Raw genomic sequence first — 12118 nt, 5'->3', positions numbered from 1 at the left:
TGTTTTAATTGTGGAAAATCGGGGCATCTCAGAAAAAGCTGCAAAATGAAAGTGGCTTTACAAGCTGACCCAGAGCCACTGAGTCAGGCATCCAGAGAAAATAAGTTATCGCCTGGCCTTTGCCCTCGATGCCAAAAAGGCATTCATTGGGCTAAAGCCTACCACTCCAAATATGATAAGGATGGCACACTGCTGCCAGGAAAATGGAAATTGGGCTCAGGAAACAATAGGGGATCAGGGCCAGGGGACATCAGTCCCCCTGAGTCAGCAGTACCCAGTTCAGACCCATGCACAAGTACAAAATCAGACAGCATGGGTGTCCGGAGGGACATTTCTTCCCTCGTCAGGGGAAACTGGGGAGCTCAGGAATAGATCTTCCTGCTGCTCACAGAGTTCACCTGCTGGGAGGTGAGACTCTGGTATCTGTCCCCACAGGAATTCATGGACCCCACCCCCACCCCCTGGAACAATTGGTTTGGTACTTGGAAAATTCTCTCTAACTTTGAAAGACATTACTATTATTCCGGCTATTGTTGATTCTGATTGTACCTCTGAATTGTGTGTTCCTGTTAGCTCCACAGGACTTTGGGTAGTAGAACAAGGAGATTATATTGCACAATTGTTGCTTTTGCCTAAACCAAAATTAAATAATGTTAGCTTTAAAAATTCCTGAGAGGATCCTCGGCCAGAAATTCCTCAAGAAGAGATTTATTTCACCCAAGAGATTTCCAAAAACAGGCCCATGTGCAAAATTAAACTGAATGGCAAATTCTTTACGGGACTGATAGACACAGGTGTGAACGTGTCCGTGATTGGCACATGCTTCTGGCCATCATTTTGGGGGAAAAAAACAACTAAAACATCTCTGGTAGGCCTTGGCACCCCGCCCCCCCAACAAGTTTTGCAGAGCTCCATTTCCCTGCCTTATGAAGGGCCTGATGACCAACTGGGACATATTTGTCCTTACATAGCTCCCATATCTATAAATTTATGGGACAGAGATTTATTGGAAGAACAGAGATTCCCTGAAACCTCACTGGGTCAACACATGATGTCTAAAATTGGATATGAACCAGAAATAGGATTAGGCAAGCAACTTCAGGGTGGAATGCAGCCTACAGAACAGCAACAGAAAAATAATCACCTTGGAATTGGATACGAAAAAAAATTTTTAGTTGGGGCTATTGAAGAGGTTTCTCTGCCCAAGGCAGCTTTGCCTTTACAATGGAAATTACAATTAATAGAACAAAGGATACATAACTGGCAGGTTTTCTTATCAGTTCTAACTACCCAGTTCATCTGTTTGTGCTTAATACCCCCCACTCACCTACAGGTTTAATAGGTCAATGGTATGAGAAACAGGTCTTTCCCATGGAATGGTTGTTTTTATCTACCCAGACAGTGAAATCTCTACAATTATATCTTGAGCAAATTACAAAAATAGTTTCCTTGGGACCTAATTGTACCCGACAATTATTTGGTGCTGACCCTCATTTCATCATTGTCCCAATTGATAAGGCTCAAATGCAGATGCTGCTACAAACTGCTTTAAATTGGCAAGTAGCCTTTACAGATTTCATTGGACACATAGATAATCATTACCCTAGTGATCCTCTGTTTCAGCCTTTTTCGCGACATGAGTTTATTCTCCCCAAGACTACTCAATTTCAGCCACTGCAAGGTGCCTCAATCTATTTCACCTATGGCTCCTCTCAGGGCCAAGCAGCAATTTGGAGCTCTTCCTTTAGCTGTATGTTACCTACACCTAGACTCTCTGCTCAGAGGTCAGAGTTGCTAGCCATTATATTTGTGATTGAAAACTTCCCTCCCTAACCTCTTAATATTTTAAGTGATTCCTCTTATGCAGTTTGGTTGACTCAAAGACTGGAAGGAGCTTATGGTCTGCTCTACCTTAGAACCTAAATTATTAACTTGTTTTTAAGATTACAAAAGGCCATATGTCAAAAAATTCCTCCTGCCTTAATAACTTGGGGGAGAGGTTTTGCCTGTGTCCTAACAGATGAGAAAACCTTGTGGCTGCCCTCCCAGAACGTGAGACTGTGGGTCACACTGGTGGAACCACCAACATTTCAAAGACCAGGGATAGCACCCCGCTGAGAGCTATGAGCCAGCAGCACCTGAGTGACCCACCTCACCAGCGATGACCAACAAATCCACAGCGAGGTCCAAGACTGAGATGATGCCCTCAGAGGAATAATAATTATAGATTTATGGTAAAAAATTTTAAAAAGGGGGGGACAACTTTAAAATGTTCTTTTTATATTTACAGGTATAAAAGCACTTTCATTCCTGCTGATTCTAATTTCAAGAGATCTCTGTTAATTGACTATACCAAAGTTTTTGACCGGTCATACAATTATAAATCTAATAATCATAAAAAGGATATTATAATTCAATTTGGCCAAATATATTTGAGTGCACTCTAATTTTATAAATTGTCTTATATGTTTGTCTGTTGTCTGTCTGTTTGTACAGTTGAACTCAATTTTTTTGGTTTTCTCTTTTCCTTTTCACCTTTTGAAAAAGAAATTTTTTTTCTTAAAAGATATTCACCTATTATTAAATTGGCTTACAGATAAATGTTATTAAAGGCATGCCCTCCTTCCCAGGTTGCTAATTGATCAAAGTGCCACCGAGATTTATTTTATAGAAGTAATGTGTATTGTCACCAACATCCAATAATCAAATTGCAATAAGTAGTTGTAAAATAAGGAGATATATTTTTTTTTATTATTTGTTTGTCAAAGTAAATAGAGACTGCGGGTACTCCCTTTGGTGAATAAAGAAGTGGCCACCCAGAAAATAATTATTCTGGTCTTAATTCACTAAAGGGAACCCCTAGTAATTTTCATAATCTTATGGGAGACACACCGCAACAAATATTGTCTCAATATGTTATTATAAATTGATTACACTGGTTATCATTGAAGTTTAAATTCTAAATGTTATTATAAATTGATGACATTGGTTATCATTGACATTTAAGAACTAAATATGTTATTATAAAAATCCTTACATTGGTTAAGTCCTGAATATGTTATTGTGATATGTCTACATTGGTCATCTTCAAAAGATTGATTTCTGTGGTATAAACAAAAGAGTGTTATGAGAAAGATGCTTTTGGTACCAAACTACATTGAAGAACATAATGTTTTATATAACTGTAATATTTATTACTGCTCCTTTTCTGGTGTACAAAATGTATTTATGCCCTCTAATTGTATGGGTCTTCTAACATTGTTTATGGTAATAACCTTTTGATTCAGATAGTTGCCCTTCTCTTATGCTCCAGCCACCTATGATAATAGGCACACTTGTAGGCTGATATATTTTCCTTAGATGACATCCTATAAAAAGATAGCTACTTAGGGATTCAACCACAAGAACAAACATGATTGGCAATAATAACAGTTTTTAAACTATATTTTTATTCCAAAATGCTTAATATCCAGGTAAAATTATAATAATTGAGTTCACTACTCCTCTTACAACACTAATGTTATTGATCTTCTTTTCTGGGTGTTCAATAACCAAAGTTTAGAGACCAGAACTAAAAAGGTATCTGGGCTAAGATGGTAGCCAATATTTTGGCCCTGACCCTCCAAGGTCAACTACTACAAAAAGATCCAGGACATGAGGGAACCTTCTCCAAGATCCTACATCTTTGGTGAGTCACCCAACCTCCTGAGCAGGGAGGTTGTTGAACACCAAAACGGTAAGATCCAACAAAAAGTGTGCCAAAAGAATGTCACCTGGAGGAAAAAAAAATCTCCCATGCTTTTGCAGAAAGCAACATGGTCAAGCAAGGCCGTGACATATCCTGATGGATGGCTGACACTGACAGAGGAGTTAAGAGGCTCTATGCATGGTTCCAAGAACAGTGCCTGTGGAGACTTAATTGACCTTGTTAAGATAGCAAGAGATTGACTTTATTTAATTAGGTCTCACCATAACTTGGTCTTGAACATCCAGTAGAAAAGTGTAACCATATAAGACAATAGCTATTTGAGTTCAACAAAAGTTTTAAGTTTTTTTAGCCAACATTGTTTAAAAAAAAATTTATTATTTGATTTTTCATACTTTTACAGCCCCAATTAATAGAAATTATGCTTATTATAGACAGCTAAGCCAGTCAAACACACTATAGATCCTCACAATATATAGGGTCAAGCTATTGTTGTGTGTGCTCAACTTTTCCTGAAAACACCTTCACATAAAACAAAAAGAAAGGGAGATATGTTGGGAGCAATGCTACATAATTCTAGGGAAAAATCATTTGAGTAGGCCTAGTTCTCCTGCCTACAGGCCAGCTATGACATTCCAGACATAACTGCATTTTGGCCTCCAGTCACAACTGAGACCTCAGTGATCCTGCAATGCTGTAATGCTCCAGGACAAGACCACACCTGCTAGACCGAGGTGCCAGGGAGGAACCAAATCTTCATCTACATAGTTCCTCATTGTTCTTAGATTTCCACTGCCCCTCAGCCTTTTGTTACACCTTGTTTATCCCAAGGTGAAATACTGAACTCTGCATTTCACTTGTTACATCTGTTTCCCCATGTACTGAATAAAAGGTGCTGCAAGCTAGGGGGTAGCAGTAGCACTGATCAGACCCAAAGCTCACCTTCTTCTCATCTCATTTTTCTACCTTTCCTGTAATTCACCGTGTGCTGCCTTGGCTCGCGGGAGACTAGGACTTACTGCAGAGGTTCTGGTAACATCCCCTTCCCCTGTTCCCTACAATCAATAGTAAAAGAAACTGCAATAATTACATAAACACATGGAAAATGAACAAGACACTTTTGAATAACCAAGGGGTCACAGAGAAAATTAAAGAAGAAATCAGACAATTCCTGCAATTAAATGACAATGACAATACAACATATCGGAATCTATGGAACACAATGAAAATAGTCTTATGAGGGAAATTCATAGCAATAAATACTAATATTAGGAAAACAGAGTGAGCCCAATTAAACAACTTGACACTGAACCTCAAGAATCTAGAAATAGAAGAGCAGGACAAATCCAAAGCTCATACAAGGGAGGAAATTACAAAGATCAGAGCAAAAATCAATGCAATGGAGACTAAGAGAACAAGACAAAAAAATCAATAAAGCCAAGAGTTGGTTCTTCAAAAGAATAAACAAAATTGACAAACCCTTAGCCAACCTTATCAGAAAAAGGAAAGAAAAGGCCCAAATCCTACAATTAGGAATGAAAAGGGTGAATGTAAAAGGGACCCAACAGAAATCCAGAGAATCATCAATATCTACTTAAACTATACACCAATAAGATGGAAAACAAAGAACAAAATGGATAGATTTCTACACAATTATGAATTATCAGTGTTGAATGAAGACCTAAAAGTTCTAAACAACCCAGTATCAATCAATGACATTGAAAATGTAATTAAAAACTTACCAACTAAGAAAAGCCTGGTTTCCAATGCCTTCACTGCTGAATTCTAACAGAGAACTATTGCCACTACTGTTTAAACCCTTCAGTGAAATTTCAAGGGAAGCAATATTCCCAAATTCTTTCCTAGAAGCAAGCATCACTTTCATCCCAAATGCAGAGAAAGACCCAACCAAAAAAGAGAATTATTGGCCAACTTCACTAACATAGATGAAAAATCTTTTTAACAACATACTAGCAAACAGAATGCAGAAGATCATCAAGAAGATCATACACCCTGACCAAGTGGGATTCATCCCAGGGATCCAGGGATGGTTCAACATATGCAAATCAATCAATGTAATACACTATATCAAAACAGCCAAGGACAAAAGCCATATGATTATCTCAATAGATGCAGAAAAAGCATTTACCAAAATCCGAAACACATTTATGATAAAAGCCCTACAAAAAATTGGAATAGATGGTTTCTTCCTCAATCTCATGAAATCCATCTATGAAAATCCAACAGCCAATATCATACTAAATGGTCAAAAACTGAAATCCCTCACACTAAATTCAGGAAAAAGACAAGAATGTCCACTATTGCCACTCCTGTTCAATATAGTCTTGGAAACATTAGCCACAGCAATTAGACAAGAGAAAGAAATAAAAGGAATAAAGATAGGAAATGAAGAAGTCAAATTGTCATTATTTGCAGATGACATGATACTCTATATAGAAGACCCTAAGAACTCCACCAAAAGTCTTCTAGACTTAATAACCAAATTCAGTCAAGTAGCTGGTTACAAGGTCAACACACAAAAATCAATAGTTGTCCTCTACACGAACAACAGACTCCCTGAGAGAGAATTAGGGCAAACAATTCCTTTCACAATAGCAGCCAAAAAACTGGAAAACCTAGGAATCAACCTAACAAAAGAAAGCAAAGATCTCTTCTCTGAAAACTATAGCACTCTGAAGAGAGCTTGAAAATGATATCAGAAAATGGAAAGACATCCCTTACTCCTGCATAGGAAGGATCAACATAGTGAAAATGACCATACTTCCAAAACTGCTACATAGATTCCATGCAATCCCAATTGAAATCCCAGCAGCATATTTCACAGGCCATGAGAAAACAATCTAAAAATTTATTTGGAACAAGAAGAGACTCAGAATAACAAAACGAATTCTATGCAACAGAGATATAGCAGAGGGCATCATAATCTACAACTTGAAACTATACAACAAAGCTACTGTGATTAAAACAGCATGGCACTGGCAAAGAAGCAGAACTGAAGACCAATGGAACAGATTCAAAGATGCAACACCAGACACACTCAGCCACTTCATATTTCAGAAAGGAGCCAAACACCCTCACTGGATGAAAGATAGCCTCTTTAATTAATTGTGTTTGAAAAATTGGGTTTCAACTTGTCAAAGATGAAAACAACACCTATATCTCTCACCATACACTAAACTAAAATCAAAATGGATTAAAGATCTAAATATTAAAACAGAAACAATAAACCGGCTGGAACAGAGGTTAGGTAGAAATCTGAAAGACGTTGGTGTAGGAAAAGATTTTATGAACAAAACCTCAGTTGCCCATGAACCAGCAAAAACAATCAACAAGTGGGATCTCTTCTTATTAAAAAGCTTCTGCACAGCAAGGAAAACCAACAACAATGTGAGGAGACAACCCACGATGTGGGAAAACATTTCCACCTGCTGTTCCTCAGAAAAAGGTCTACTATCTAGAATCTATAAAGAACTTAAAAAATCAGACCTCCCAAATTTAAAGACCCAATCCAAAAATGGGCATCTGAAAAGAACAGATATTTCTCACACAAAGAAGTAAAAAGAGCAAATACACATATGAAAAAATGTTCAACATCAATAGTCTTTCAAGAGATGCAAATGAAAACAACACTGAGATACCACCTTACCCCAGAAAGAATAGCTGCTATCATGAAATCAACCAATAACAAATCCTGGCAGGGCTGTGAGGAAAGAGGAACCCTCCTGTACTGCTGGTGGCAGTGTAGACTGGTTCAACCACTGTGGAAATCAGTATGGAGATACCTCAAAGAACTAGGAGTGGAAGTCCCATTTGACCCAGCTATTCCCCTGCTGGGTATCTTCCCCAAAGAGTTAAAAGAATCACAGCACAGTGATATATGTACAACCATGTTCATAGTAGCACAGTTTTTATTTTTCCTTTTTTTTTTGTTACTGGGAATTGAACTCAGGACCTTGCACTTGCAAGGCAGGTGTCAGAACCACTGAGCTAAATCCCAGCCAATAGCAGCAATAGTAATAGCTAAAACTTGGAATAAGCCCAAATGCCCAGGAATTGTAGACTGGATAAAGAAAATGTAGTTTTTTTATAAAGTGGATTACTACAGCCATAAAAAATGAAAAATTAGACACATTTATTGCTAAATGGATGCACATTGAGGTGATACTCTTAAGTGAAATAAATAGGACACATGTGCAAATACCGAATAGTTTCTCTGGTGTGAGAAACTGAAAGTGTAAATAAGGACTAAAAGGTATAATAGATAATGTGAAATGGGAAGAAAAGCGGCAAAGGGGAAGGGGAAGTAGGAGGGGTAGGGGAAAGGAAAGAAGGGAATGGGATTAATATGAAAATGAAAAAAAAGGAAACAAAGTCTTTGTAAATAGGGAGGGATGCAGGGGTTCAAGGGAGGGCAGGGGAAGGGGGAAAAATAAGAACCATGAGAGACTATGTAAAGGTGCAAATTTCCAATGATGAACGTCATTATATTGTATACCTAAAATGTACCAATAAACTATGAAAATGTCTTAAAAAATGAAAACATAAATTAGGATATATTCCCCTACACTTCATAGCAGAGGTTATCTTGGCTCAGAAGCCATATTCTCTAGGTTTGGAAGATAAATAAATCAATAAATAAAGTCCAACAGTTCCAGTAGTATCTAAGGAATAGGGGGAAAAGTTTCCCTACCATCTTCCAAGAAGCAGAAGGACAGTTTGTTTTTTAAATACAATTTTTAAAAAATGAATCTATTTGTGAAATCTTAAACGTAGAAGTAACTTTAAATTGAACTATGCACAGCCATTTTCTTTCAAAACATAGGCTCATAAAACTAAGTTTTTTGAAAAAATTGCAATACAGATATTCACAACTGTAAGTTTATTACTCAGGATGCCCTCTGAGTTTGCTACTTATTTGCCATTCTGTTAAATGGGACTTATTGACCCAGTTTTGGAAGTTCCTATAATTACTGGTTCTGTTTTCTATTTCTCACTCTTGTCAGTGTTGCTGCCCCCAGAGAATCCCCATACCTTATAATCTTTTACTTCAACAGTGTGTAAACTCAGAAACCAGACAGTTGAATCTTTTGGAGATATTTTTAAACAACAGTAAACAGACCAAGAATAACACACTCTCTACATCATACACAAATTTTCCAACATTTGTTTGGGCTGTACTAAGGTCCTTCTGGCTAACAATTTTTTCCTCATATTCCAACTGGCTGAAGTTGGGCATAAAAGATCTCAAACAGCATGGAGTGCCACAATATTTATAGATTTATTTTACCTTAATTAAGATAGATCAAGCACGCAATAGGCTTCTGAGAAAGCAGGTGGCCTGTGCCAACTGCAGACTGCTGGATCATCCCTCTCTTAGTGACTTTATGAACTCACTACCCAGGGGGTGCCTGAGATCACAGACAAGTTGGAAGCTGGGAATTCAAACTACTGTGCTAATTAAGCAGGAAGAACAGGTTAAATGTGGATGCCTAATAAGCACTTTGAATTTTTTTCCTATTCTATCGTTGTTGCAGAATAACCAGCATTGGCAATTCTAACATGAGTCAGAGCATTTGTTCGTCTCAGGAAATAAGCTGTGCTCAGAAATCATGCCCAAGCGGCCTGCTTTTGCAAGAAACCTAGGCTAATAATTGGTGAATGACACACCATAGAGTTTAACGTCATGTAGAAGAGACTATATTCCTGATGACCATGGTGTTTGGATCAATTCCTGACATAAGATAGCAGAGAGCATGTGCATCTGTGCTTCTGGGAGAGAAGATGTGGATCCTAAGAGTAAGTTTAATATCACAGTTCTAAATTTACCTCTATGAACTACAAATTACTGAATGTTTTCTTCCTCTATTAGAATAAGGAAATTATCTCTTACTTGACTGAGTTATAATGCACTTTGGAGAGAAAGAACAGTGCAAAAGAAACACCGATATAAATAGGACACGTGTGTCTTTTTTCTCTGGTGTGAGAAACTGAAAGTGTAAATAAGGACTAAAAGGTATAATAGATAATGTGAAATAGGAAGAAAAGGGGCAAAGGGGAAGGGGAAGTGGGAGGGGTACGGGAAAGGAAAGAAGGGAATGGAATTAATTTAAGAAAACGAAAAGATGGAAATAAAATGTTTATAAATAGGGAGGGGTGGAGGGGTTGAAGGGAGGGCGGGGAAATGGGGGAAAAAGATAAGAACCAAGATAGAATATGTAAAGGTACAAATTTCCAATGATGAATGTTGTTATATTGTATACCTAAAATGTACCAATAAAATTAATAATTTTTTTTTAAACACCAGTATTCATTAAGTGAATTAAATGGTTTATGTATAAGAATAAGATCAGGAGCCAGTGAGGAACCCCCAGGCATGCGCACCAACCGCCCAAGGAGCCATGCCAGCAGGGCCATGCTGGCAGAGCACCCTGTGGGTGACTGAGACCAGCTCCGTCTGGCAGGCCACGCCCACCTTGCGACCAGGAGCCGGCCACACCCACTTGCAACCAGGAGCCAGTGAGGAACCCCTGGCACACCCACCACCTACCTGGTTCCACACTACACGGACACAGGGGGACATAAAGGCCACTGTCCTAAACTGCAGAAGTGATCAATAGAGTGCCTCTCTCAGGCCCCCTGATGAAAACTGAAGTCCACTGGAAAAGTGAGGAGAATCTCTGCAATAAAGGCACACCAGACCACCATACTTGGTAAGTTGGAGGGATCATCACCTCCTATCTGAACCTGGTCTATCTTCAGGGGAAAGGCAGCTGGATCCTGCAGTAGAGCCTTGCACAGTTCAACCCTGTGGGAGGACAGGGAGGTCAACTTGGGACTTGCAACCAGGAATCACCCTGAATCTCACAGGTCTGTGACTGACTTGCTGAGACACACTGACTTATATCTGCACACTGCTGCCCACGTTGTCTATTGTGACAGCAGAGAAATACCCTGAAGGAGGCCCTTCACTTTTATCTTTTGTCATTTTCAAAAGTACCAATATTTTTTTTGCTCTTACTTTTAATTTTTTTCTTCTTTTTCTGCTCTTAAAATTTTTTAAATTTTTATTTTTTTATTTTTTTATTTTCTCTTTCCTTTCTCTCTCTCTCTCTCCCTCACTCCCTTGCTGTCCCACACTGTTCTTCATGTCCCTTTGTGTTCCTATTCTGGCCCTAATTTGTATTTCTTCTTTATTTTTCTTTTCTTCTCTTTTCTTCTCTCAACTGAGTCCTCAAGCCTCACTGCTAACCTTCCACTATTCTTCTGCCTACCTATTCCCCCATACCCAATTCCACCTAACTCCTCATTCTGAAGGGTAAAGTTCCTATATTGAGGAGTTTATTCACTATAAACATACATTGGGTTGGTCCTTGATTTTTATCTAATTCACACAGTTAAAGGTGATACATTAATAACTACCACAAACTGTCATTTTCTAAGAGGTACTTGATGCTATTGTGTTGCTGATTGTATCACTTGGGCTAAGGTGTTGTGATTAATCTAATCAGTTGTCCAGGTATAAAGAAAATGAGATAGCCTCAGAGTCATTAGAGACTCAAAACCTAAGGATCAGTTTTATCTGGAAGACACTTCTGAGAAGCAATCATTCCATAAGGGTTCTAAATACATCAACAAAGATACTTACAGTAAGCAACTTCAAAGCATCAACCCAGGAACTAAAGCAAGGACAGCACCAAAAAAAAAAAAATGAGGAGACATATAAGTAAGGCACAAACTCAGACTTCCAACCCACAAAAAGCAAAGTCTGGGAGAAACGAGGTGCAGAAGTCAGATAATAAACCACCTGGATACCCTGAAATGATAGCACAGGAATCAACAAAACAGATGAATGAGGCTCTAGAAAAATTCAAAACAGAAATAATCTCCCAGATAACTACAGAGATGGTGAGCAGAGTGAAAGACATGATTAGAGGCTCTAGAACAAAAACAGATAAAAAAAAATAGATGAGCTTAGAAATATGCTGGAAGCCAAGAATGCCCAGCATAAGAAAGAAATGGAGGCCATTCTACCATGCCCAGCCCACAGGAAGGGGCCTCCAGGCCACCGTTCCACTGCTCCCAGCTCAGAGGAGGTGAGCTGCGTGGGCACCAACAGAACCACCACTCCTTCTCTTGAAATGAGAAGACAGGAAAACAACTTTCAAAACCAGCCTTCCAGATCACCTAAGAAACCCAAAAGGGAATTGACATGGAACACACTGATACTCAACCACCTGGACTCCCCGAACTGGCAACAAAAGAGGAAATGGAAAAAATGAAATTAGAAATAATTTCTAAGATAACAGCAGAGATTGTGCTCCTAGTGCAAGACATGATTAATAAATATAGACAGGAGCTAGGGAACATGATGGAATCCCAACACAGGAAACA

At 38.6% G+C, this 12118-nt stretch overlaps 1 protein-coding gene and 1 pseudogene across 8 annotated transcripts in view; both read right to left on the bottom strand.

Annotated features, from left to right (window-relative positions):
- Mtus2 (microtubule associated scaffold protein 2) overlaps positions 1-12118 on the bottom strand; it is a 716842-nt gene that overhangs the window by 554235 nt on the left and 150489 nt on the right. The window lies entirely within an intron of this gene.
- LOC147821669 (proteasome maturation protein pseudogene) overlaps positions 1-12118 on the bottom strand; it is a 169088-nt pseudogene that overhangs the window by 6821 nt on the left and 150149 nt on the right.

This window comes from Heterocephalus glaber, unplaced genomic scaffold (genome assembly GCF_053883595.1).
Source record: "Heterocephalus glaber isolate CG9 unplaced genomic scaffold, H.glaber_assembly_v1.0 deba00001720, whole genome shotgun sequence".
Taxonomy (NCBI): Eukaryota; Metazoa; Chordata; class Mammalia; order Rodentia; family Bathyergidae; genus Heterocephalus; species Heterocephalus glaber.
Note: the sequence above shows the minus strand (reverse complement) of the source record. Positions and strands in the feature narration are given on the sequence as shown.